Source organism: Diadema antillarum, unplaced genomic scaffold (genome assembly GCF_040938485.1).
Source record: "Diadema antillarum isolate AM-2024a unplaced genomic scaffold, OU_Dant_1.0 seq00000809_RagTag, whole genome shotgun sequence".
In the NCBI taxonomy this organism is placed as follows: Eukaryota; Metazoa; Echinodermata; class Echinoidea; order Diadematoida; family Diadematidae; genus Diadema; species Diadema antillarum.
The window spans coordinates 1,006,832-1,031,422 of record NW_027271689.1 but is presented as its reverse complement, the minus strand read 5'-3'; the positions used below and the strand labels follow the sequence as shown (position 1 = coordinate 1,031,422).

The following is a 24,591-nucleotide window of genomic DNA, read 5'->3' as shown; positions in this document are numbered from 1 at the left end:
TTTATTACCACACCATGATACAGACTTAACATTTTAAAAGGCTTATCTGAATCTGCAACTAGAGGTAACACAAAGTTGTTTAGAAATACGTCTGCGCATTGCCCGTATCTTAAATCGAATCAGGCGTTCTCTCTTGCAAATAATGATATTATTTCAATCGTTCCGCAGGGAAACTGATGAAGAATTGGTATGCGGTTTCCTAGCAACCGTCAAGATGCATTATCGTGAGGAAACTGAGAAAAACACTCAATGTCTTTTCACAGAGGACCGTAAGTGAAATAAAGGATATCAGGACCTTGAAACTTACCCTTGAAGACGTGGGGAAGACCTGTTAAACTAATTCACTGTTAGCAATATGAACGCGAGGCGCACTCTTCTAAACGAACTCTGTAAGCAATTTGCCAGGTAATATCGAATGGGATTCTGGTCTCTCTCCAAATTGAATGTGAAAAGTATCGCCGGCCGTCCGTGTGTAGGCATACTAACGAAGTCATTTGGGCCCCGTCTTATAAAGACTTGTGATTGATTCAAATCAATCGCAACTTTACAATTGAATGCAAATCCATCTTATAAAAAAGTTATGATTGAAATTAAGACGGAGAACTGCAATCAATCAATCACAGATAGCGATTGAATGCAGCTTTCAAGAGATTTGTGATTGATTGATTTCTATCACAAGTTTTATAAGACAGGGCCCAGAAGTTGATACGTATTTTATTGTTTATAATCATTCATTGTATCATATCTTTTACAAGTTCATGATAATTTCATATTTTTAAACCATCAATGCCATTTCCAAGGGCTTACTAGAAAAAAAAAAACAACAAGAACAAATATCACCCCACTCGTAAGCTTAAAGTAGCTTGTGGGGTGTGGTCAATTTTCTTTTGATTATCGATACTATATTTTGGGTTTATTTGTGTTTTTACACTGTGTAACATGTCGATATGCGCGAAATTAATGCATACTTTTCTGGTGTGTTTATTACGTCTGCTATCCAATTGAAAAAAAGTTTACCTGTAGTCATCGCCAGATATTTCACTTAACAGTCAAATAACTGAATAACCGATGTCAGATTCTGAATCATATTTCAAACAGCAAAGATTGAAAGCTTTTTTTTGCATTACGTGCAGCATGCAATTCATCAGGTCATTTTATCAAATGCACACCGAGTCTATTTCAATGATACTAGAACTATTAGTACTTTTGAGGGTCGCACTAGCAACACGTGATGTCAAACCTTGGTGCTATTGCAATGTCCCCGATTGAAAAGAGGTTGCATGCCCTTTTTAGGAGATTGTCAGAGTCACAAAGTTTGACTGATAAGAATATCTTGTCATCGCTTGTGGCAGCATACACACACGCAAACACACACCCGACAAAAGTAGTATGGCACTTAGGAACACATCAAATATTTGAATGTGAATTGCATGATCTCTGCGTCACGTACGAAACCTCTATAAGACTTTTTCGCTCCCGAAGGCAAGCGCAAAAAGGCTTCCGTCGAGTGACAGCAGTTGTGACTCTTGATCCGGCAACGGACGTTGGGTAAGTTCTCACACGTGAATCGAGACGCTGTTTAAGTCTATCTAAGATTGTGATGCCTGTATTTTCCTTTCTGTAGCTCGCCTCATCGGATGTACTGTAGAGCAATGTCATGAAAGTAAGAGTATTTAGCTGCTGTAGTTGTAGGGTCCTGTATATTGAATATTTTAGTTTCCAGACTATTGATTATCATTGATCAATATATCATCACTGTATATTACCCGACACAAATAGAGTGTTTAATAATCATGGAAGTGTTCTGTTAGATAAGAGTGCTATCGGGGAAGAAGCTGCCTAGTCAATACCAATTAGTTATCTTATACAAAATATAATTTCGAATATATAAAGACAAAATGAAAAGACCTCCTTTTCTTTGTCTATTGAAATGCATCTCTGTTCTATTGAGCAGACACATGCTTGAGGTTGATGAATATACAATCATCTCTTAAATACCAATGAAGATTATCAGAAAGGATCATAGCCCAGAGGCACCCTACCTTGTCAGAAACATCGATCATTTTATGATCTAGGGTTCTGTCTTGTGGTTTCCATGTCTGTTTGCCACTGGTACAGCTTCTCACCACCGATAACAGCCGCATCAAAGTCTCGTCATGTTGGACGCAGTCGGAGCCGTGGAGACCACTTTTGGTCAGGTCAACAGTGTGATGGTCACTGCTGTCCTTGGGGTGATCGTCACCGTGCTCGCCCTCCGTACCATCGTCAGACCCAAGGGCTTTCCTCCCGGTCCCAGAGGGCTGCCTGTTGTCGGATCCATCTATGGTATGGCGCTGAAAGTAATCGATGTAATTCCTTTCAGTTCTGGCTATGCTAAATGAGAGCGAAAGGGTAGGCCTATATTATGAAAAAAAAAAAAACAATGGCGCTATTACGACAATACGATGTATACGATACATGCTGCAGGTACAAAACATGTTTTGCCCTAATAGCCCAGTTGTAGGATAAGCGTCGCAATTCTGAAAGCTGTGGACTTGGGACAATGACAACAGAATCTACATTGGGTTTTATTTGGTGTTTCTGTACATGTCTCAAGTCTGATGTATTCAACACTTTTTTTTTCAAAGAAAACCAACAAGAACAATTCACTGTGATACTAGAAATACGCGTAAATTATTCTGTCACAAATATTACCTTTAGGCATACTCTTCGATTCATGTTTGAGATAAGACGTTTACCATTGAAGTTTGTTGTTATTGTTGTAGTTGTTGTTGTTGTTGTTATCAGTTCATATTTTGTGCTAGCCAACAGTCTCCTGAGTGGTTTCATATTTTAAACATCACATCTATTTTGCTGTCATCATGGCCATACATGGACTTTCATGTAGTTTCATAAATGGGTTTGGTTGGATACCTGATTCTTCAGAGAGGTATAGCACGGTGTAATGATTGTCATGTCACGTGACTTGTGCAGTAAGTTTTGAGTAATCACTTAAAATCGTGCTCTGAAACTTGTGTTCTGATTTCCTGATAACATATTCTGTGGTTCCTCACATGAGTATTGCTCCTAGTATGAAATGTTAAATGTCGAATCTCCCTCCCTCCCTCCCTCTCTCATGAGGCCAATCTCTCCCTCTTTCCCTATCTATATATTTCTGTTTGAGTATATTATACTAGAATTAATACATCTAATCTAATCGTTTTGTTTATACACTCGTCTATGTCCTCATTAGATCACTTATCAGTACTATCACAATAGAATATCTTATTAAGTTTTTAGATCTCCTTTTAAGAGGAACATAGTCGCTTAAACCGAGTCCGCTGTTGTAAATCAATAAATAGCATTATCAAAGTAAATGTAACAGCATAACATTACAACGAAAGAACAGACGACAACAGATGACACTGATTTTTCGTTTTTAAATTTTTGATACTCCTGGACAGATATGACAGACCGTCCAGACATCATCTTTGATAAGTGGGCCAAGAAGTACGGGGACGTCTTTGGCTTCAAGGCAGGCGAGCGCTGGATGGTGGTCCTCAATCGCAAAGACGCCATTAAAGAGGCCATCTTGAAACAGGGAGTGGAGTTTGCTAACAGACCTTGGTTCTACTCCGGTACGCTGAACTTGGCCCACTGTATATCTGTCATATTGTTTTCATTGCCAATATTTATTATCTTTACTTATGGGTTCAAGAGATATGTGCTTGCACTTCCAGATTTCAAGGTTACAAAAAGGCTCGCGAAAACAATAGCAAGATAATATCTTTATACATGGAACGTGTGTGTGTGTGTGTGTGTGTGTGTGTGTGTGTGTGTGTGTGTGTGTGCTTGTGTATTTGTGTTTGAGCGTGAATTTCGTGAATATGGAATAGTTTTTTTTTCAGTGAGAATCGAGCCGTGCACAAATATTTAACTTGCGACCTGTTGTTCGATAAGTGCCACAGAAAACCAGGTGAAAGGGCAGACGTTGTTCTCTCCCTGCGTGCTTTGTTGTTTTGATTACTCAAGTCGATTCCATTTCCTCTGGGGTTTTTTTCAAGTTTGCCATCTCAATAGGCTACTTTCACAGCAATGCAAGACAAACAAAAACAGTGAAGTAAAGAAAAATGAAATTAAGAAAACACGAAGAAAACAAAGAGGCGGCAATGTAGAAAATTTTTGCCAAAACGAATCGATTGCTTACATATTCTTCAACATCTCCAACAAATTGAGAATACAATGAAATAGTTGGGTATACAAAATACACACACACGAAATCAGTACAACAATGTAATGAATATGATAACATGTAATGTTGACACAGCTAATTGTTAACAGAAATGTATATAAATGCTATATTTCTATTGAAAACTCCAAAACAAAGTTGTAGGAAATCTTTTTTTACACAAAGCTTGCTCGTGCAACCATAAAGGATAGGTCCGTGGTTGAACTCACTCATACCTCCAATTTATTATTATCATTTTTATTATTATTATTATCTATTCGACCAGGTAAAGAATATACATATCATAAACATTACAAACATGAAACAAAATTTCAATTTGCTTTGTGGTTTTTTTTTTTCTTATTTGTTTCTTCTTTGGGATATAGATGTACATGTACGTGTTAGATCCAATTTATTATTGGATGTTTGGCAATAAGCAAATACGCAACGATCAAGGGCACTCTGTCTTGCCGTCATTCCTTTCACATGATAATTATGAGTATAAGAGAGCTGTAAGCATAAGAGTTGTCATTGACAACATGGTTTATCAAGCACGGTTTACGATTTACTTACGAATACATGTCAACCTTATAATCTAGTGCTTCAACTAAAGTGCGCAAGGACGGGTTTTGGTTGAGTTTACCTCCATTTACGTCTGCCAGCACGCCTAACCAAAGTGAAATCAGCATCATAGGTAATGCAGTTTTCGATGGTGGTGAGAGACTGGACTTTCTTGCGGCCACCCCACCCCCTTCTCAATCCACAGCGCAACAAGTGTTTTGATTTATCACTTATGAAAACAGACGAGCGGGCATTATGGATATTATTTTTTACTGATCTGACAAATTTGCTTGACTGAAACGTAAATACTGGTTTTCATCATTGGTTCAACTTACTTACCACTTATGAGTTAATGATACTGGAATTTCATTATTTTCGCCGGCATTAAAATATAATGGGGCCTCTCAAGATCCTCAAGGAGTCGAGGGTTAGAGTCATCTAGGCTCTCATGCGGCACCCGCAAGGAATTTACAGAGAGTAACGTACATACTGATAGGGGTGAAAGGTGGGTGTAGACATTGAGGGTCTGGTGTATGCTGGGGATGCTATTGGGCTTGTTCGGGGTATAATAGGGCCTCTCAAGATCCTCAAGGGTTAGAGCGTGGACCTATGAGTTAATGATATTGGAATTTCATTATTTTCGCCGGCATCCTATACTATAATACTCGAAGTTGTTGTTGTTGTCGCGGCCTTATGTATTTCCTGTTTTATTTCGGCGTTGCTGGTTTGTCTATCTCCTCCCGAGCCGTGGGCTCCGGGCAGCTGCGACCGGTGCCGTCGGCCGCAGGAGAGTATCCTACATCGAATGGCGCGGGTTTCGTCCCCTCTCCGCCTCCGTGTCGACGTCGAGGACGAAAAAGAAAAATTAATTAGCAATATGCATAATGCATTTTTGTGCGTGACGAAAGAGCCGAGCGTTTCAATATTCACGGTACCTGCGCTGGCCTCCTGCTTTCTCGATCTTCCATCTTTTAGCTTGCAGAGACACTGGGAGATACTAAAGATGATGGTGCAGCGAAATCTCTGACATCTTCCGGCGGACGCGCACGCACACACACAATGTACCTCGCAGAACTCTACACACTCTACACTGTGTGTATAGTTCTGTGATGTACCTTTGCCTCCGCCTGTTACGTGTACTGAATGTATTGACGATGGTTACACGAATCTGTGTGTGCGTGATGATATGGACTACAAGGGCATTTACGTACAGTTCGCCATTATTGGCGTCCCCAAATGAAAACAACGAACGTTGTTATGTAATTGTATTTTGCACAACTGCAGAATACTATATGCAGCTCAGGTACGTCATTTAGTTTGCTCGCCGTTTGCTCTCAAGTCCGATGTCATTGTACGCAGACTGTTTAGGACGCGGCTAAATATATTTGCCGATCGTACCCTTCCATATCAGATTACACTCGCAGCTGTGTCCATTCGTTTACTGCAGAGCTGCTGTAATCATACATAATTTATTCATAAGATGAGCGGACGTAGAGGAAAACCTCGCTTTGCCGACCGCCTATTTTTAAAATTGCAAGTGGAAATAGAATGTGTGGTTCTATGGTCTATCAAACCAAGTTTTGGTGACAAAAAAAAAAAAAAGAGGGAGCAAATGAAGACGAATGCAGTGATGTATATATTCTTCTTTCTTCCATAACATGGGAAAAATATTAAAGAAAAAAAATACGAGGTCGTGAGACCCTACTCCCACGGGTGCCTATTAAACCTGATGACTATGATCTTCCCCTCCCCAAATAATAACAATAATAATAATAATAATAATAATAATAATAATAATAATGATAATGATAATAATAATATAATAGTAACTATAATAGGAGCAATAATTGTAGGCCTAATATTGATTATGATAATGTACAGTCTGTAGCAGATGTAGTTCTATATGATATATCAAGCCAAGTTTTGGTGATTAAAAACAAAAAGAGGGAGCAAAATTATGAAGACGAAAATATCTTATTTTTCTCTCATAACGTGGGGAAAAGAAACATGAAAAAAAAAAACCACAAAACAAACCGAGGCCTTGAGACCAGCCGTGGATTCCCGCGGGTGCCCGCGTGGATGCAAGAGCAGGGGGTAATCAAAGTCATAGTGTTAATATCTTCCCGTTTCGACGGGAACAACCTGTGGGCAGAACTTTCGGGGAATCTCATTTGCGTTTTTGGTAATTTTTCCCTGAATGTTTTTGTTTTTTGCCCTGCGGAGGTGGAAATGTGTGTGTGCGTGGGGGGGGGGATGGGTGAGGGGCAACAAGACAACTGTTGGACTTCAACGGGTGCAAATAACCCCTCGAAACTCAAGTTCTATAATAAAAGCAAGTAGTGGCGGGAATGATCCCTACCAATGGACCGGATCGCCGGGCATATACTACAAAAATGCATTATAAAATTTCTGGGAAGGGTGGTCATTTAGAAGACAGCACAATTAACGAAAGAATGAGAAGACTTTTCTTTTTATTTCTTCAATAAAAATGTGCAAAATCGTATTATGAGAAAAAAAAATAAAACCCCTCAGACCCGTGGATTTCCACGGGTGCTGCTAGTTAAAATATAATGGGGCTTCTCAAGATCCTCAAGGAGTCGAGGGTTAGAGTCATCCGTTAGGCTCTCATGCAGCACCCTCAAGGAATGTACATAGAGCAATGTACAAACTGATAGGGTGGGTGTATGGGGGCTGAGACATTGCGAGTCTGGTGTATGCTGGGGATGCTTTTGGGCTTGTTCGGGGTGCGCTGGTGGTGATGGGAGTGGGTGTGGCCGGGGGGTGGGTATGGCCGTGTGGTGGTGCGAGATGGTCTCTTGCTGCACGTCCACTCATGGCGGTCACCAGGGAGAATTCCGCCCGACCATCCGGGGGTTGCATCTCTTTTATTGACTCTCGTTGTTCTGCATGAATGATTTCCAAGTATCCTAGTCTTTTCTTGCCAGCCACTTTCTCTAAATCTAGAGAAAGCGGTGTCCAGCAGCCCCAGTAGCCTAGTCTTTCTTGCCAGCCACTTTCTTTAAAATGCAGAGAGGACAGCAGCCCAAACAGCACAACCACATTACGTTAGGTGATGTGAAAAAGACTTGTGCGTGAAGACCAAACCCTTTATTGTCCGGAGTAGGTGCCCACAATAACCCTACACAATAAGGAATTAACCCCCTCGCAACCACAATCCCAGGGTTTCGACGATTCTGTATACAAGTTGTGAATAGTAATGGTAGTTTCAATACACCTGTTGGGAGACCTAAGCCGTTACTAAAAAGGGAATTGGACACCCGTGTAGTACCAGGTATTATTCCAGTATGGTCGGGAATCAAGTTCAAAAGAATTGAGTGCTGGACAATGAATAACGCAAGCCTGACTTTATACGGATTGCGTATTTTATCCGCTCTGCATTTAAAGCAAGGCAGGCAAGGGAACAGATTGCATGAATGCAAGCATCACGCCCCACCCGTAAACTATAGAAGACACACAAAGCAAGGCTCAATTTGTTTCTCTCCCTATATCATTACTTGAAGCTTGAGATCACTATTAACAAGATGAACCCACAAAAAAAAAAAAAAAAAAAAAACATCAAGCAGATGATGAAACACTGTCAGGCCCAAAATCTATTTCGGCCACCCAGACTAATATTACAGTAAAAAGCGGTGAAAAAAAAATCCGTAAGGATATCTGCGGGTACTTACATACACAATCCACATAGGGTATATAAAAATCCTAACGTTGTATATAGGGATGATGCATACTATGCAGCGTTAAATGTAATGGATCGCTAGGACAATAGCGTTTGACAGGGTGCCATTTGAAGTAACTGTTAACACACTTAAACATCATCAGTTTCTGCAGTCATTATCCCTGCGAGAAGGAAACAATCGGGAGTGAGAAATGAATATTTCTGCTGTCTCCCGCAGTAGTTTTCTAATATGAACAGATTCTGGGTCAAGGGTATACATATTGTTTGAACGCATACATTCATTTTTGATGAAGCATCATCTATAATGCCGGTACTATTTTCATTGATCTTGGCTAGAATTGTTACATTCCCTTTAATTATCTTTAATGATAAGCCATTTCGTAGTTCGACTTTTCGCATGAGCAGAAAAAAGTAATTTGCCATAACATGCATGCCTCTTTAAATTCATTGAGATAAGCATCTGTGTGGTAATGATTATTCGTGTAATCCGTAATGGTGCTTGCCAGCACCTCCATTCGACAGCAACAAAGTGTTCATTAAAAGGGTGGTATAGTATAACGGGTGAGGTGAGAATTCAGCTTTTAACTTCTTAGGAGATATTTAGAAACCACTTCAAGAAAATAACAATACTCAGAAGAATTCATAGTTTATTTGATGAAAATTGGTTTGAAAAGGATGAGATATCTAAAAACAAAGTTGAAGAAAGGGATCCTAATAAAGTATGAGTCCCACCTTTAATTTGAATCCCTTTGTTTTGAATCTCAGCCATTTCAAAACCAATTTTCATCAAATAAACTTATCATATAATATGCTCTTTCATATTTCATAGAGGTTACTCATTATCTGAAAAAACTATCATAAAAAAGTTCGAAACCTCAAACCGCGTCTGAACTGAAACTGAAACATTCCTTTAAAGCCTTTAGTATTTGGTACTAATAACATGAATAGTTTGTTACTGCATAATGCATATAAAATGATGCTTCCCCGATTGTTGATTGAAATGCTTCTCTGGTCACATTGTCCATGCAAATTCATTTTTTGTTTGAACATTAATTCCATATATTATGTTACGTCGGGCCACCCTATGCGCTGTATCTCTTCGAAATTAATAAAGTGCCTAACCAACTGCGAAAAAAAAGAAAGGTCATTTTTTCGAAATGTGCACGTGAGCTAATTTCGAAATGGTGTATTGTTTCCGATCTCTACCCTAGTCGAGATTTTCAGCGAGGGATTTAAGGACATCGTGTTCGGATTCTACTCGGACACGTGGAAGCTTCATCGTAAGCTTGGACACACAGCTCTGAGGTGAGACATTGATTCGATGAACTTTCTGCCAGATTTCCGTTTTAATTCTTAAATGTGAAAATCTAAGCTTTTTCATCTAGAGTTTCATTAACATGGGGCATCCAATAATTCCGATGGGTATTGCATCTAGTATACAGTAATACGCTAAGCTCCTGTCCTCAATCCCCTTAGAGAAATCAACCGTAAAACATCCGGCATGAATTTGGTGATGACAGTTTTGAAACAGCCTTTCAATACCCTATCCACTCTTGATATCAGTCGACCAAACTCTTAGCTGGATCAGTGTAATCGCCTTTGCATGTGAGAGCCATGGTAACAAAAGGTGTTTCTAAAGTATTTGGCATAAATTTGGCAAACTTTTAAAGGGAATGGCTAGTAACTGATCAATGGGAATCAGTGGGAATGCTGGGGAATGATTGTTCCAATCCTTGTGGGATTCATTTAAGAGTACATCATATATCTATTGTGTGAAAATTATTTGCTTCAGAGTGGTCTCATATTCAAGTAATGTGCAGTTTAATGCCCCGTCACTGTACAGGCATGCTAACCTGGAAACAAGCACTAGGCAGGAACGTGACACCTGTGCCTTATAGGAGGCAGTCGGGAGTATCGGATAAGGAGAGGGGCATCGAAAATACGACTGATAATTATGTAACGTCATATTTATACCATCCAACACTTCATTTGCAGCGAAAACCCGGAGGGATGGGGGGGGGGGGGGGCGAGAGGGGTGCAGGAAAGTCATAAATCTTAAGTTGTTGTAAAAAGAAATGCAAATACTGACATAAATGTGTGGTGGTGAAAATTAGCCCCGATACTTTCTGGAAAGGTAAGGTCAAGTGCTCATTCGACCTCCTGGAATTGTTCAGATTTGTGGAATTCCTTCGACGTTGCTTTTAAATCGCTCTGCTACAGTGACATCAGTAATTGTGGCGTTCTCATCTGAAATGGGATTGGATTAAACGACAACGTTTAAAAAAAAATCATCTCTTTTGAAACGATCGTACAATTTCTTCTGAAAGTTTTCTTCGTGTTCCATTAGTCTCTCAACAGTCATTTAATCCATTAGATGTTTGAGAGAAACTCCCTTTCAATATGTTCCGCTTCGCACACTTTACTAAGATGTTACAGATCATTCACCCCTCCCCCCCAAAAAAAAAAAAAAATGCTTAAGCTGTCACTGTTCTGTTACTCTAATTTTCTGTCGCTATCACACACACACACACACACACACACACACACACACACACACACACACACACACTAATTTTCAAGGTCGATTCTCCATTTAAATCAAATCGACTCCTCCTGTAATAACGAATCAGCGACTCTATGGTCTGGTCAATGACTATAGTCTTGCTTTCCCTCCGTTTCCCCTACACTTGACTTGAGTACAGACAGTTTGCCACAGGGAAACGACTGGACGGTCTGCTTCACAGTGTCTTCCCGAAGTTTGAGAGGGCGCTAGAAGAAAACAACGGTCGCCCCGTGGACCCCAAGCTCATGATCACCCTTCTGCTGTACAACATGCTCTCCACCATGTGCTTCGGAAAAGTGTGAGTGATACCACGGAGATACTGTTGTAGCCCCATGGTGATACATTAAATGCTCTTCATCCTAGTCTGTCTTGTAGGTTTCGAGAGGACCTCCCATGTATATTTTATTTGACTGTATTATTCTTTGAAAGTTTTATCCGTCTATCGGCTGGTGCATTGTCTCGTATGAAACATTATGACTGGCTTTGTATCATTTTTTAAATAATATGTTCATGGTTGGGACGGAGACACAAAATAACTAGCAAAACGAAAAATTGACAAACAAACCAGCAAATCCCACAGCATAATATCAACATAGAAAGTGACTTGTCAATTCACGCTTAAATATACTACTGCGATGAAAAGTGATAGGTATGCAGCTGTTATCAGATAGATTTTAATTAAGGGCTTTCCCCAGCAAACTTGTTACAATTTTTTTTTAATTATATAAGCAACTATCTGGAATCATTAAAAAAAATTCGAGCCCATTTAGGATTATACTGATACCTAAAGACTCAGACAGCTGGTCAGCAGGAAATTCGTCCAATAGGAAACAGCCATCTCCGACCCCAGTGCACTGCCCCCTCCCCCCCCCCCCCCCCCCCCCCCCGCCAGTAGAGTATTTGTTCTGATGGAATGGTTGTAAACTTCGACAGGTATGAATTCAAAGACCCCGCCTGGAGAAGTGGCGAGAGGTGATGGACCGGGCGACGGATCAGATTGGGTATGGACTGGCCGCAGATTTCTTTGCTTTCGCCCGCTACGTTCCCACCTCTGGGCCTCGCCTGCTCAAGGAGTCCAGCGACGAGATTCTCAGTGTTATACGACCTGAGGTTGAGAACCACAAGAAAAATTTCAATCCAGGTATGTCCATTCTAAGTATATTTCGGCACAGCCTCCGCACTTTTTTTTTTCTTTTGCGATATTTTTAACCAAAACATTGCCTCACTATGGCTCATATCAGTTTGCGTGGAGCATGTTGAGCATGCGTTATCGAGTCTGGCTGCTAGTCTTGTTGAAATCTTATCGAATGACTGATTGGGCGATTGATTAATTTATTGATTTACTCACTGAATGAGGTAGATACAAATCAATTTCTCACACAGCGCCGGTGTGTTTTGAATGGGGTCGTATGATGTACGGAAAAAGTAGCAAAATACTGCCTAAACAAGGGAATGAAAAATGTATTGAAATCTGTATACGTAACACGCTCAATCGCATTTAAATGTTAAGACGTTTTCCTGTCATACTCGTTGTGGAAGATTCCTAATATGTTTCCCTTTTGAGATGTCATTTTTACGTACAAAGGACACATTCCTGTTCACTCCGTCACACGGACACATACACAATATAAGGCACATAAATTATGCTACAGCCACATTTAGCTAATGATTATATTTCGGAGACGGGAATCAGGGTTTAAACATCATAAGCGAGACTACATTCTTTTGTTTATCAGTGTCATTTATCTTTTGCAAAAGCGAATGTTTGTGTTTATGATGTAATTCCTGATTTATTTTATGTTATGTTTTTGTTGGAAAAAGAAGAATGAAAATAACTGAATTGAATTGAATTGAATTGAATATACAAGGACATTAGATTACGTTCGTTTGTGTAAACAATCTATAAAGACTCGCGTATGACATTTTGTTTTCTTTCAGACAAGGTGAACGATCTCATTGACCTGCTCTTGGCTGCCAAGAAGGAGGCCGAGGATGCAAACAGCCCGGATGTCGACAAACTCACTGACACACACTTGGTCCAGACCGTGGTCGACATGTTTTCAGGTGAAAATCAGTCAGCTTTATTATGTCGGTCCTGTCGTCAATTGATATCTGCAAAAGATTTTATTTGTTTGAAGGTGTGTGTGTATGTGTATGTGTGTAAGTGTGTGTGTGTGTGTATGTGTATATGTGTATGTTTGTATGTGTGTGTGTGTGTGAGGGTGTGTGTGTGTGTGTGTGTACGTGTATGTGTGCATGTGTGTGTGTGTGTGTGTGTGTGTGTGTGTGGTTCCATTATTTATTACTGTATAATTTTGCTGCACAATTCATTTGGATGATTATTAAGATTAATGCTAGAAGAATTGAATTATCACTGTTAAATTTAAGCAATTTTTTTGAGAGCATAGGGGAAGTGACTGTATGTAAATTGATAATTGTTCATGAAAATGTAATTTTTGTTATGTCATTATGTACAGCAATAGCAAATTTGCTATTATGATCACAAATGTATATTTTCGTCATTTCAATTGTAGCAAATGAAAATTGTTATTTTTTTTCTATTACTTTGAATGGAACAGAATAAACATCGTTGAAAAACAAAAAAAAAGTGTGTGTGTGTGTGTGTGTGTGTGTGTGAGTATAGCTTTACATAAACGAGAAATATTTAGACAGAGAGAGCGGGAAGAAGAGATGGAGGAGCGGAGGGCGCCGGTGCCGAGAGCGAGGCGTGAGTCTGGCGACGTCACTCGCTAACATCCAGAATGCACAGGCCAATGTATGACCATGGAGGTACTTAATAATACAGGGTACTTACAATGCGCCAGTTCCACATAGTTAACGTGCTTCATGGTATTGAGTTGTCAGGAAGACCCGAAAATGAATCTTTTTGCTCTGTTTTTCTTCGTTTTGTGTATTAGAGGTAAAGCTGACAACTCACCGAAGAACATTCAGATGTCACTCTGACAAAAAAAAAGAAAGATAATAATCGGAGAGTTATAACAAGTTTCTACTTCCTCTGTACCTTCCTTTCAATTAGCTACGTTTATAAAAGAATAGAGTTCAACTGTCCCTTTTCAACCCAGTATGAGCAGCGATGAGTGCTACGATGGACATGGAACTAGGGTCCATGATCTAACCAAGTCCATTTTAGGACCTAAATATAGTTCTAAAATGTGAGTAAGGGATTAAAATCACCAACATCTGTTTCATCACATTGCTCCTCTTTATCCCCCGCCCCCTTTTTCCACGACACAGCTGGAATCAACACCTCGACTGAGACTCTCTACTGGGCCATGGCCTTAATGGCCGAACACCCTGACGTCCAGACCAAGGTGCGTCAGGAGATTGACGATGTCATCGGGCGCGACCACCTGCCGGAGATCGGCGACCGCGGAAGCCTTCCGTACGCCGAGGCGACGCTGTACGAGATCATGCGATACAGTTCGCTGCTCCCTATTGCTCTGCCTCACTCTACGATGAAGGACACTACTCTTCGTAAGTTGTATACACTCAAACTCTTTCCCTTCGTATTACGTATTCCCTTCGTAGCACTTTATACTCGTAAACATTAAAATGCTACCATTTGGGGCCCAGAAACGTAGTAAACCGCTGAACACTGAAAACTGTGTGGTGTATATCAAGTTCAGTGAGGCAAAAAACGACCCCCCCCCCCAAAAAAAAAAGAAAGAAAGAAAGAAAGAAACGCAAAAGGGATGAAATTTATATAACTTGTTGTCAAGGAAATTAAATATTTATCATCCTACAGGTAGACGAATGACTTCTTTTTTGGTAGATTTGTTTCATTCACCAGTATTTCAATCATCGGACGTCCCTGCGAAAAATCGTTATAAAACGACTTTAGACACGGAGGTGTCGGCTGACTCGTCATTCATTATGACGCTGTACGCTGAGGGCGCCAATTGGACTTGGCATTGATACTTTCCCCTCGCATGTCATTTTCGTATAGATAAGCAGTATCTCTGTTCGGACGGAAATCGTGGCGTGTAGTCTTATTTTTTTTTTCCTTTCTCTTTCCTTGCTCCTGATCACGACAGATGGCTTCCGGATTCCTAAGGATACAATCGTCATCATCAACACCTACTCCATGCATTATGACCCTAAAGAGTGGGATGATCCTGAGTCCTTTAAACCTGGTATGATCAACAGGATGACGAATTTTTAGAGCGATGATGCTAACTCAGTGAAATTCTTAAGTACCATTTTTATTCACTAATTGTGAAGATAATTTCAAATAGTTCGTTTCTATTATAATCATAATCACCTTCATGTCTTCCGCTCATATTAATGGAACTGCTGTTCGATACTATATGCCAAATTTGACTTGTATAAACTCGGTAAAAACTAAATAGAATTCTAAAGAGTTCCTCAAAATCGGACCTAACCTGGGAAGGTTACGCAAATGAAAACTAGCAGAGTTTTTCAAGTAACAGTGATGTCATTCAGTAGTGTCAATGGCAACCTCATTATGCAAATTAGATGGTATGGTGATGTCATGACCTGACGATCCCTCCATACACACTAAGAAATCAGGGTTCAAAATTGAACCTCTAGGCGTGATGCAATAGCAGCACCCCTTTTCCCTCAAAATTTGAACCCCTGTCTAGGGTTCAATTTTGATCCCCATAAAAATGAACCCTCTGAATTCAAAACTGAACCTCAAGGTTTATTTTTTATGGGCTTCAAAATTGAAAAATGAAAATCATAAAAATGAACCCTCTGAGTTCAAAACTGAACCTCAAGGTTTATTTTTTGCACCCAGGCAGGTTAAAAATTGAACCTCTTAAGGATACATTGTTCAACCTCAAGGTTGTAAAAAGGTTCATTCTTCCACCCAAAAGGGTTAATTCTTGAACTTTTCAGATATCAAAATTGAACCCTTTGCGGTGCATCTACGCTCCCTGGTTTTTATTTTTCCTCCTTAATGGGTTACATATATACTTTATATATATATATATATATACTTTATATATATATATATATATATATATATATATATAAAGTATATATGTAACCCATTAAGGAGGAAAAATAAAAACCAGGGAGCGTAGATGCACCGTAAAGGGTTCAATTTTGAATACATGCATGTATTAAATAGACATATATATATATATATATATATATATATATATATATATATATATTATATACAATATTACATACAATATGTATATATATTATATATATTATATATCCAGCTGAAATAATGGAGATGTTCAAGCTTAAAGTACAGCACAGTGTTCAGAGTTGTTCAATCAAACACATACTCCTTAGCAATGCCAACACATACTCCTTAACAATGCCACCACCAATTCATTGTACATGCTGCTCATACTTCATGTTTGGCACACACTTTGCACAGAGAAATTAAAACATATCTGCATCACAGATGATTACATTTCATGTTTGTTTAATAAAGTCTTGGGATGATAAAAAACGAGGAAAATTAAATAAAGAGAAATTCCCCATTTTCGTACATTATCTAAGTACAGTTCATCATTTGGTACATACAAACTTGTCACTTTCATTTGTCAAGATGGATGCATTTCTGCATTCACACAAAAATGCACATGTATTAATTTCATAGGCTAGGTTTTCATTATTCAAAACAAAGAATTAAGTCAAATCAAGTTTTTGCATTATAATGTAATACATGCACAATTAAGAAAGTTAAATACAATACATGTACATAACATATACTCATATAGTAATGGAATACAATGTATATTTAAATTTTGTAAATAAGGGAAAACAATAGTCCCTGATGAAAAAAAAAATGTATCAAACATCTGTCATTATATTATCATTACATCATTTCAATTCCCTATAAGAATTTCTTTATGACAAAAAATAAACATAAAAATCTCTCCCAGCAGAAAAAAAATATGAAACATTTGCAATCCATGTGCGTTGTGCAAAAAGTACACTTTTATCATCTAAAGAAAGCAGAGCTGTTAATTCCAGATGTTGCATTTGCAAGCAGTTACAACACAGTGAATTCAGGTAAAAAAATAAAACAGTTGAATAAAAGGTATACATGTACATTACAAAACCTTCATGGTTAGTTTCCACATGCATAGAAGGAAACAAAATGGCCACAATACTTTCCAGCTACATGTATATGCAAATGAATGAAAATACTTCATAAATTAAAGATTAATATCTAGAGACCTTCAAAAAAGAAGGATCATTAACAAGTAATCAAAGCACAGTACACAAATATTGGTAGGATTTCCGTGAACACATCTTTACATGGCTAATGTTTACATACCATAATTGTAAAGGTTAGTATCCTCACCTGTTATATAACAGAAGGAAAAGAAGGATACCAAGTTTGCTGAAACTGCAATAAAATAAATAATCAACACCACTAATACACACACACATGCAAATTGTGACAAGCAAAAAAGGAAAAAGGACCCCCCCCCCCCTCCTTCCTCTAACAGCATCCAATTAACCCAAAGTATGGGGATATGTCTATTCCATCGATATAGGGATAGCATTTGTAACTAGAATCACATTGTACGAGATATGACAGAAGATAGAGGAACACTCAGAGATAATAGTAGGATAGCATAGGCAGGATAGGAGAGGCATAAAACAGGAAGGTACAGGAATTGTCCAGCTTTATACAGAAAGCTTGAATGATACCACTGTACTACAGTGTAATTCTCAGTGCTGGCTCAAGGCTAAAATTCATCTTCCACCCAAAACATCAAAATGCAGCTTATATTCATAAGCAAGAATGACAAGAAAACCAAACTACTCTAGCTGTAAGAATTTCTATAACAACCTCGAGGATGATAGTACTGTACAAAGTGTCAGCATACAAAACAATACATTTTTTTAGTGTTTTAGTCATTTAGGCAGAGGATGATACACAATGCAAAGCAGATACAAGTATTAACTCATCACGATACAAGTAGCCACAGGGTTGTAACTCTACAGTGATTTCTTTAAAATCATTCGATGAAGTGTTCTTCACAATACAATATTACCTGCCAGTATACTACACTGATTTTATGAAGACTGTTTCAGACTGTAGTTGATTGCCCTGGACAAAGGTTTCATCATGGATGCATCTGTAGAACTGAGTGAAGTTGTAGCGATTCATTCCACGAAGACAGCTGAAGAAGGTGCCTCAGTCATGCAGAATACCTGGGGGAAAACAACAACAACAACAAAAGTGTTACACTCTCCTCTGTATAGTGATGCAAAAATGTACAATATATCATTCATTTATTGAGAAGATTAATTTCTGGGAGGAAGGAAAACACAAAATTGAACATTTCTATGGGTTGCACTTTCCTGACAAATCACAAGTACAACACACTCTACACACCCTCTTAAGCTTAAATTTGATTGTAGGGTAACAATCTCAAAACAATGTTATACTACATGTACAATGTAATTCTAGAACTTTAATAGACCATACACTCTACACTGAAAATTTGAAAATGCTCTGCCATCTGGATGAAATAATATATGCCAATGAAGAACAGGTGAAGTCAAAATTACTTGTGAGGGCCATCAACCCTCTCCATGAAAAAGGTCATACTGATCATGTACCGAGTTTTCACATTCAATGCAAAAATGCAGATTAACCTTGAACTGGGAACAACTGTTGATTGAGAGAAGAGAGATGACCAGTCCAGTCGTATACTAGTACTGGGACAAACGTCTTGTCCAGGATCATCCTCCTTTTATGTTGATGCAGTGACTGCATCAGCAATTCGGTACAGCGTATTTGGCCCAGTATACACTGGACTCCTGTTATAATGAGGTCCTCAGGGCCTACAGTTTTCTTTCGTTTTATCAAAGTTTTGTTGCAACCAAACAAGTAAACAATAACGCAACAAATGTAGAGCCAATAACATTATGGCCTCAATTTCAATTTTGTTGTAACGTTATTTATCAGAACAGGAGTGCACTGTGTGTATGTATAAAGACTGATGCATTAAAGAGTTCCATAAATAATACATCTGAACATACAATGCAAAAAAAAAAAATGAGACACAGCAGTCTCGTGATCAACTCACAGTATTGTTCTTTGGCAGATCCAGTACAGGTCAGTTGCAGGTTAGGTGGTAGCGACATATGGCAGCAGACTTTTCCGGACTTTGCGAAATGTTGGCAAGGTTTCTTTCTTCCTTGGCGTTGTAGTGTTGCGATTCCTGCGTTAAATCTAGTAAGCACATGTACAAAAGTAAACCGAATACATGGTATGTCATCTTTGATAATCCAACTAAAAAACAACAGTAATGTAGAGCTGTGCAAGAAAGAATTGGATGCTATATACATGGCCACAGGAACCAGGGGGACTCGGGCCCCTAATTTTTCGTCACAATACAAAGGAAAACATTATAATTGTCCCCACTTCGGGTCCCCATCCCCCCCCCCCCCCCAACTTTCTTTACCCGAAAGTGTGTAAGTGGCACTAGAAAGAAATACATGTAGATAAAAACCTGGAAGTGTGAGCACCATAGGGATCTGTTTTTGCGCTGAATACTTTTTTGTTTTGTTTTGTTTTGTTTTTTGCTTGTAAGCTGAAACCTGGAAGTGTCACCAGAAGTTGCATTCAAGGCCTTTTTTTTTTTGCTTGTTAGCTCATGAAACTAGGAAGTGCCCCCACACTTTTGAAAACCTTCTGCCAACAGTGATACAAAGACTCTGCATTGCATACTGCAATTAATCTTACAAGATTAACCATTCGATCTTTGCAACTCTTACAGATAATTAATGCTGCATTTGCAACATTCATAAGAAAACAGTTTTTATATCAAAGGGAGCAAAAGTGCATTTTCCTGGCCTGCAGAGAAAACTCACCTTTGCCTTGGTGTCACAAGTAGAGAAGAAGCTTTGACATCAGGTTTCATACCGAGAATACTCCCAGGGAGTAGGATGCAGTTCAGCGCAGCATAGTCCATAATGAAACAAACAACATCCTTCATTTGCTGTAAGGACAAGGATGCTTCAAACACCTTTGACCTGAAGAAAGAAAGAAAGAAAGGGGAAAAAGAAAGAAACTTGCAATGGTAACACAGAAATTTGAATTTATATTGAACTGTTCATGTGCAGTAGGCCCTATAACAAATCTGCAGGTAACAGTTCCGTCAATGCGATACAAAGCATAAGGGTCTGAGTAACGTACATCTGTTGTACCGGTACGGGTACCAATTGTAACCTCAAATTTACCACCACCCACCAGTTTAATATGTAGATGAATGATGTCTGCACAGCGCATGGTGATGTCAATAGGCTATTATATAGATTGCTCACACTTAATACAATGTACTAGTCTGCTACATGACGTACAACGCTGCTGGCAACTTGTATTTTCACTTCGAAATCAGTATAATTATGATCGACTGTTGTTCACCATGTCCATAGATATAACGTTTGGGCCATAAAGTAAATACATGTACTGTAGATCTACTTGAAATATCTTTTTTTTTTTTTTTTTTTTTTGATAATCAGTACCGGTATCATCAGCTTCACACCCTTGCCACACTGACACAGCTAAACCTTTTAGCCTAGCTAGTCGGCCACTATATACCGTACAAGAAACTTTATTATACCAGTATAGGATTTTACTGTACTCAGTCTGCACTACTGTGGTACTTGGTAGGTACTGACTGCGGCACTGTGCAACCAAACCCAAGTAAGAAGGAATTTCTTTCACACTGATGATTACTAGCTGTACCTCCTCTGCCTTAGTACAGTTTGATGCACACTCTCTCATTCAGTGTTTCAATCACCGGTATCCGTATCATGTGTGTCACCGCCGACCGCGACTCTCACACAGCTTATCATGCAGACTGTATCAGGGGCATGCAGATATGACTAGTGACAGTGCGCGATCGAGTCTTAGTCCCATGCATACACAGTTGTACACTGTGGGAGCCCGAACGCTTCGAGTTCGGGCAGGTCGCAGCAGTTAATAGCCTACTGACTCTGTAGACTGTCTCATATAAGCACATGCAATAGAAGACGCAACAGTATCACAAATCACTATACATTAAACTACCATTCAATTAAACAATGCAAACTGTTTTGCCTTATTTCTTGTCGATAGTCTCACTCAGAATGCGTGAGACTTGGTAACTCTGCTAAATGGCAATAGCAAGCAGTAGTAACCGTAAAGAGGCCCGTATTACTTCCCATTTATAGGTCATATGATTTTGCATGTACAGTGTATTAATACACGCGTGAACGTGGTAACAAAGAACGGCACGACAAACGATTGAAATTAGGCCTATTACCGAAGAATTGAAGGATCTAGCCGTACAGAAGCAACCCAAATATGTCATGATTTACAAAGTGATCATTTACTCACCTTAGTCTTGTATAAATCAGCAAGTCTTGCAACGAAAAAGCCCCGCTTCAATGCAATTGCACGGGAGTTCTAGAACGAAATGGAAGTGAACTGTCGCGACGCTTTGCTTTGTGACACGTATACACATACTGTACAGTAGCTAGCTCGCTGTATGCCTCGATCGTCTTCTCTGATGTGAGTGATTGGTTAATTTCCGGGATTGGCGTGTTTGTCTTTGCTCACGTACTGTTTATGAAACTGGCACGAACAAAAAATGCTATTTCATTTTATCAAACACCAACAAACATCTTTATATTGATTGATTTGCAATCTTAAAGATGAACATCATCCACAATTCAAATCACTACTGATACTGCATTACAAATCATAACATGTTTGAACGCAACACTATGATCTAGGTTTTTGTAGCAGACTAACTCTTCTATTTGGAGACGTTCAAAAATTAAACTTTCTCAAAGGTGAACCCCATTCGGAGTAAATAGCACCCATAGAAGTTAAATATTCAACCCTAGTCCACGCAAGGGTGCATTGGGATAAATTCAACCCCAAATTGAACCCTGATTTCTTAGTGTGTAGGCACCATTGATTTACACATGCATGGTACTCACTAAACTTCTATAACTAATGGCTTTTACTTGAGTGTCGAGAGTCAGGCTTTACCAGGAGCTCTCTGTAGTACCTGAAATTTGATAAACTGGTCCCCATATCCATTGAAATATGTTTAAAGACGTTGTCAGACAAATTGTATCATTCTGTTTTGGTCAGAAGGTCCGAAAGAAAGCCTAAGATGAATTAATATTGCCATTGCTATTTCCACAGAGCACTTCCTGGATAACAGCGGGATGGTACGACAGCATCCTCCCAGCTTCCTCCCGTTCGGTGCTGGGAGGCGTAGCTGCCTCGGTGAGGCGGTTGCTAAGGCCGATCTCTTCATCATCTTTACATGGCTCATGCAGAACTACACCTTCAGCAAGGTACCCGGTAAGGAACGCGAGAACCTGCTGAAGGTTACAGCAGCCCCGACTGCCCGCTTCCTCTCCGAATATCAGATCGTCATCAAGAAGCGTGATTAGACATCGCCGAGAGAAACATGGGGAAAAAGCCACGATTTTACCCCAAAAATCCGAATTATCGAATTAGCCCTTTCTTACCTCCCTCCCCAATCCACCAATTCCCCTTCCCTCACTTAATAAGTGTATTAATATAGGTGACTTTGGTATTAGTGTTCGCTAAATTTTAATTAAATTCACTACCGGGACTGACTGTACGAAATAAAAACGACCCCTATTTCTCTTTGTTCCTGGTGTTTTAGAGTCACCTTAAACAAACAGAGTGATTAGATTTTTACTGTGATTTGAAAGAACTATTGTTCAAGCTTACCACCCGAAACATTGGTTTCATCTCACAATCGCATACTCTTCAGAAGAGGATCTTAGAATTTGTATTCCCACCACTCTATGTTGTAGGGCTACCTCTTTAAACATGTTAAAGTAACAGCAATTTAGGCTCAGACTTTATCACCAATCAACAAGCCCAGTGAAATTAAATTGGTTGAACTGATTTACAGATAGATGAAACAAGACGACACATTATAATAAAGTTTCAGAACTTATAGGACAGTCGCGAGAGAATTATAGTCCATTTTGGTGTCCTAATATTTGAGTAGCAATTCACCCACAAAACCATTTCACAAAGTTCATTGCTTCCGCAAAAAAAAATAATGATAATAATAGATAAAAAACATACAAAAATTAATGATTCAAAGTCAATGCCATAGGAGATTATTGGTGCTGTTATCGTCTGATATGAAAAGATTGCCCCTTTGAATAATTAAAGATTCTTTCAACAGTTCCTGATACTTCGATATTGAATGTCATCACTGCGGAACTGAATGGCAGAAATTTGATGCATGGCACCTAGTTCTTGCATAATCATGACAGCTCAGTTGACGTACACATACACACATCATGCACACGCGCATTTTCACGATACAACTCATGTAAGTTACAATACACCTACACATCGTATAAACCGCCTATTACAGATCATATCCGCACATAGCAACCACACACCACATACATATCACCCACACACCACATACATATCACATGAAACAAGTGATTTATATATATATATATATATATATATATACACTTGTTGAATCCACCATCCTAGATAATGTCTGTCTGTCATTTTTTTTCAGTCTACGCATAATTAGAATCAATGTTCATCTTTATAATGACAAAGGTTGCTATTAATGAATGTACCACTTCCATATTATATCTTATATCCAAGACATTCAACCCTGTTCCTACATGAAAATAAAAGAAGATAGAGCAAAGCAAACAGGCTCACAGGCGAAATCATATTAGAGTAAATTGATCAAACCAGATTTAGATATTCCTCAGGTAATACCAACAGACTATTTGGAAGACAGTAATATTAATTGTACGAAGAATAAAGAATACTCTTTCAACAACATTAATATGATTGTTTTCCAGTGTCTGTGTGTTAATGTGGTAATAGACTCTTTATGTACGTAGACCTATATTATCAAATATATACAGTATTTATATGTTCATACATTGATTGTAGTCCTCGTGTTGGTCAAATAATATTATCAATAATAGGCCAAAACTACAGAAATAGACATGTATTATGCTGTCAATATCAAAATCACTTGACAAAGTTCAGGGTACCCGAAAATTTTTGTTCTTCAAATGAACTGTTGGTATTAACAGCATTATACATACCCATTTCCTCTCCCCCAGCACCCCCCCCCTCTCTCTCTCTCTCTCTCTCTGTATATATATATATATATATATATATATATATATACGATGAGATGTCTGTGTGTGTATGTGTATAATGTGTGTGTGGTCGAAGGCCCCATGTATCCTAATCTTAATAGATACAGCTTTGCTCAATCTAGTTGTGTGTAGATAGAGCTCTAGCGCCCCCACTTGTCTATGTCATAATAATGGATGACTCGACTCTATTGAAAATATTACTCACCTTAGAATTGTTAAGGATATAATCATTTCATTGATCACATCAGGGGGAATGATGCATCAGGTGTCACTGTATTCAATTATACATAATTATAACTTTATTGTTCAATAAACTAGTCATAATATTAAACTGAGTGGTACTTGCATCGGCATATATTATCAAGAGGCATTGTTCGTTTCATATTTCCCGTCACAACT

General features: G+C 38.8%; 1 long non-coding RNA gene and 1 pseudogene across 1 annotated transcript; one reads left to right on the top strand and one right to left on the bottom strand.

Moving 5' to 3' along the window:
• Positions 1-1,435: 1,435 nt before the first annotated feature.
• LOC139739628 (steroid 17-alpha-hydroxylase/17,20 lyase-like) lies at positions 1,436-23,480 on the top strand (annotated as a pseudogene).
• On the bottom strand, positions 17,846-20,124 carry LOC139739641 (uncharacterized). Its single transcript, XR_011711519.1, has 3 exons — positions 19,873-20,124; positions 19,086-19,231; positions 17,846-18,204 (listed from the first exon to the last, which is right to left on the bottom strand). It is a non-coding gene; the product is annotated as an uncharacterized lncRNA (long non-coding RNA).
• Positions 23,481-24,591: the final 1,111 nt, after the last annotated feature.